Source organism: Mercenaria mercenaria, chromosome 17 (genome assembly GCF_021730395.1).
Source record: "Mercenaria mercenaria strain notata chromosome 17, MADL_Memer_1, whole genome shotgun sequence".
NCBI classification, from domain to species: domain Eukaryota; kingdom Metazoa; phylum Mollusca; class Bivalvia; order Venerida; family Veneridae; genus Mercenaria; species Mercenaria mercenaria.
In genome coordinates, this window is record NC_069377.1 from 63,600,170 (window position 1) to 63,605,683 (window position 5,514).

Genomic DNA, 5,514 nt, shown 5'->3' on the forward strand with positions numbered 1-5,514 from the left:
AATTAGATAAAAACATACCGACTGATACTTACCAAAATTATAAATATGATTCCTAAAAACAAAGAATCGCACAGGTTACACGCGATTCTTTAAGGAGGTAGGTTACCTTAATATTTGTATGTGCGCATGTCCAGCCGGAAGCTAACGTGACGATTTACGACGACGTTTACGACAAACTGCATGTGTTTGTATATCCATTCTTTTGAAAACAAATCATTAACCTGTCTCCGATCTGATGCTTTATGGTTTAATAATGCAGAAATAATAAATAAATTGCCGCAGAAACGCTATAAAACAATGATGCCTTAAATGACGTCACTGACGTCATGACGTTACTTGTCAATTACTGCGCAAAATTAATAGCTTTTATTTTGAAAGTACGTAATTCTGTGCATTTTCTTTATTTGAACTATTTTCAAACAGCCATTATTTGCTGAAATATTTTTTATGAGTCTTTTATTTTGAATAATAATCAATATTTTGTTTCTTTTATGTATTTATATTGAAAAGTTATGCGGAATGTAAGAAAATGGATGATGATAACCAATGTTATTTGGAATATAGTTGGTTGAAAGGTTAATTACTTGTTACGGCCATTTTCAAATAAAAAAAAAAAAACTGGCAGTTTGATTTGTAATACCTATTTTTCAGTTTCCGTTGATAATTTGTTACTTATACAGTCTAAGGAATCTTGACAAGAAACTGCTCAGCTCTGAGCAGTAACACCTCAGCAGGAATACAGTTATAAATACTCTACAGACCCTTTGATCTAATATACCGTGACAGTCAGCTGGTGGTCAGCAATCTGAGGGAAGGAGTGGGGCTCATAAGAATTACAAGAACACAGCAGAAGCTAAACAATATTAAAGAAGACATATGGGCATAATTTATACATCAGTATAGCAACAATTATCTCATGATTTATTTTGAAGATTGCTTTTGTAAATACAGTTATTGCTAATAAATGATTTTACTGCTTAAAAATAGGGTGTCAAAATTAAAGTATAAATTTAAATTATCATTTTAAATTCTGTTATATTTAAATTCAGTTTGTTTTTCAATGTCAAATATAGGTAAAACATTGCTAACAATCAAAGGCCCTAAATAGTTATAGTTTTTAATTATAATATGTAGAGTCTCGAGATCTGTAACAAAATATATATTGATAACAATTAGTAACATTTTATGAAAAGGAAACAAAATACGAGCCGCGCCATGAAAACACCAACATAGTGGCTTTGCGACCATCATGGATCCAGACCAGCCTGACATTTGAATAGACATAGTAAGAAGGATGCACATGTCTTATAATGTCTTATTACATGTATAACGTCAGACGGGAAAGAAATGAATTTGGTGTTCTTGAGTCTCCTGGTCGACATTAATTTAAACATCTTGACCTCAAACATTGTTATGCTTTTACAATAAAAAAAACGGCTTTTCATGTCTTTAGAACAAAAAAATAAAAATAAGTAACAATGATAATTAAAAGTATGTTTTAAATTTAGCCAACACAAAATACCTTTTTTTCTATATTCAGCGGTAGAATATTAATGATCATGATTTCTTAAAAAAATTTATTAGAACCTTTTGAAGCTTTAACTCTTACTACGTATCTTGTTAAGTTTCTACAATATAAACTTGCCTATCTTTTAATTTTGACAGTACCATTTATAGTTTATAAGGATATTAATTAAAAACTTACTAACTGAATTGCAAACAGTGTAGATCATGATCTTGATCTGCAATGGTCGCAGAGGCAAATACAATTGCCACTGCAATTGCCGCTAGCATAATACTTAGAGTTAAAATTATTTAAAGTACATAGTTTTGAACTTTTGACCTTGCTTGAACAATAATTTAGTTACAAGCTTTCTTCACAATCGAGCTAAAATACATTAATAAAACCTAACAATTACATGTATACAATTTGTACATGTATAAATATGTAATATATTAATTACATACATACATAAATACCCACATAGAAGCCATTTCAACAAGGAGGGCGGGGGTCCTATTATCATGGGGATCAGGGAGGACACAAATATGAGTCTGGAAGTATGTTTCAAACTTATAATAAAATTAAATATATCCATGCACAGATGAAATTAGTATAGTTTGATTGTTTGTTTTGGGTTTAACGCCGTTTTTCAACAGTATTTCAGTCATGTTACGGCAGGCAGTTAACTTAACCAGTACGTGTTCCTGGATTCTGTACCAGTACAAACCTGTTCTCCGCAAGTAACTGCCAACTTCCTCACATGAATCAGAGGTGGAGGACTAATGATTTCTGACACAATGTCATTTATCAAATAGTCACGGAGAACTCACGACCCCGCGGTCCGTAGACCGACGCTCTACCTACTGAGCTAAGTGGGTGGGCTGAAATTAGTATTAGCAGTCTAGATCCTGAGCTAACATCATATCAACACTAACCTTGTTGGAGGTGGGGGCAAACTACACACTGTGGGGGCAAACTACACACTCCCCCAATCCCTGGTCTGATGCCCTACTCCCTTCCCTCTGTCTAGTATGTCCAATAAATGATACATTTACTACATTTGCACATAAACTGTAGTGTCAGTGTAACATGCACTTCCATAATCAATTTACGTAATATTTGATAGACTTAGGGGTTAAATTCAGAGGCTGCTTCCGTCTAAGACCTTTTGTGTTTTGCTCTCATGAATGCTGTGTTTTTGTACATTTTAGACATGCTTGAAGGCTCACTGGTATTGTGAAATGTGCATCTGGACTGAAGTCGTACACATCACCATTTTAATTTTTCTTAAGACAAAGGGTTTCAAGTTTTGATCAAGAAAAAAACATAGAAAGTTAATGTGTTACAGATTTTTAGATTACAATTTATAATGTTCAACATTATATCAGCCTCCAGTGTTGGGTCATAATTCACTGTGGTCAGTTAGCTTGTCAGTGATAATGAGACAACATGCTGGGCAGCAAACCACAGATATTCTCTGTATCTGACTAAGATTCCTTAGACTGTATATACTAAAACTAAGCTCTAAAATTGTTCAAATTTCAGTAAAAAATGTGGTTTCTTGAATTGAATTGATGTTACCATGGAAACGAAGCCCGTGACATATATATCTACGGATGTAAAATTCAAAAGCGTTGACACTGGTGTATTAAAGGAACACAGCTTCGGCTTTTTATTTTCATTTCAACAATATCCATGAGAATAATAGCAGCATGCCGAACGACTTTTCCATGAAAAATGCAAGATGATGGGTACTGCTGTAAGTATTTTAAGCTATAAAATTTATTTAAATAAATGCAAATAACACGAAAATATAACTTACGTTAAAAATAATATGTTTTGAAACTACAAAAGATAATTCTATTCAATATTTTTTTATAAGAAATAATGACAAAAAGCAAGATATAAGCTATTTTAAACATCTCTGTTGCCATGGTTACTTTAAACTTTAAGAAAAATAGGGTACCATGTAAAGTGCTTGGTATTTTACTAATAATATTACCTAAATATTCCATGCTGGTCATTAACAGAATGGCACTGAAGCCGTCGAAAACCCTGTTTTTATACATATTTGTTTAAAAATGAGAGAAAATGCGTTACCATGGAAACACGAGCCCCGCGACATATACAATTTAAGCTTATATTAGAAAGCTAACGCGCCTACTAGTACAATTATCAATTATGCAGACTTCTACAAATATCAATGAAACTAAAATACACTGAAAAGTGTTAAATATCCGTATTTTCCTTCTTCTTTCAATATAAAATACCTTTGGAGGGTCATGTTCTTCAAACCTGGATAAAAACTGAACTTGAAGGGACAGAGATAAACGAAATTGAGACTGTAGCAGTTAAAACATCATATTAGACGAAATACAAAAAATTGCTGCGGTTCAACTAATTTGAATTTACCCTGGTAACAAGGTAACCTACCCCTTAACATTCACGGTTGTCTACAAAATCTGAATTGACGCAGAGTTCTAAAAGGGGAGTAAACAAGGGAAGAAACGAGTACAAACATTGTTGGGGGCAGCGCATTTGGCGTTAAATACCGATACAGCAGGACATTCTATGGTTTAGATTGCATCTGTTATGCTTTAAGAAGAGGTTTTTATGAAAGAAACAAGACGCAGATACCAGATGACAATCTGTGCAGAAATACATATACGTCCCTGGGAAAGCATTTAAAAAAAATAAAAATCGGGTATTAACAGCACGTGAATTGCCTTGTTTGCACACGATTTTTCTCCCGTTAATACATGGGCGGATCCAGTGAAAAAAGTAGTTTTTATGCAAGAATTTTATTATCTGCACACTGTTTATGATCATATTCTTATTTTCGCATTGAAATTAATTAGTAAAATGCACTAAAATAACTAAACTCAATACATACTGAACTAAAATATGTAATATATAAGATGTTGTGCGACGTAACGTTTGCATGCTTTATATGTTTTACAGTTTTAAGCAACGTTATCTTTTTTTTTTTTTACAATAATGTTAATAACTCAATGATTTCCTTGTTATAAGGACGGTCGTATTATCTTGAAATAACAAAGAAAACGAAACAACAAACTTCTTGATTGTAAAACGTTTACAAAACGTTTCCTGTCGTCTGCTTTAATTCGATTGTGATAATGTTGCAAAAGACCAGCTCCATATGCAGTTTGATTAGAGCAAAGTAGGCCGATTTATTTGTTTTAAAATGTATTCTAAAAGGAATGTAAACAAAATGCACGAACTCCCTAATGTACGAGTTTGTTTGCCAATGAAAATAATTGCCCGAGTTTTATCATAATGAGCGAATGGTCTCATAATGGCCGAGTATCGTCCTCCTATACTGAAAAAATCACTTTGAGGGAAATTGCAAGCATCTTTCTGCCTTCGAATTTTCAAACAGTCTGATTCATTAAATATTAGGATGTTATCTTTTTATATAACCTAATTACACAATGAACAAAAATATTAGGAAAAAAATGTTGAACATTGTAGTACAAAATTCTAACATAGCTCGATTGCCAATTAATTAAAGAAGAAAATAAAGGTATGTGTATTCTACGATAAACAGCGGCAGACGCGCGTACTGGTAAGAAAGCATTGTGACGTCAAATTGCCGCATGACGTCCGGTTCATTACTACTCAGATAAATGAAGTCCTGCATAATTTTCATCAAATTATTTCAATGAGCATGTAAGAATGAAAATAATCAATACTTTATTGTGATTAATCGTCTAATTTACCACGGTTCATCATTGAGGTGCTTAGATATTTAACATCTCGGGCTTCAGTTCTGGCGCTTCTGAACTCTGAACCGAGATAAAAAGGCAACAAACCACTCGAAGTCCTTGGATCATTTGATAAGTAAAAGATATGAAAAACTTTACATATGAGTATACAAACTCGCTGTCTATGTCTGCAGTTTAGTGAGAATGATTATCTACTGAACTGACTACAAACATCTGCAACGGTAATTGGTCATTTCCTCGTGTTCGAAAATTATAGCATCACGT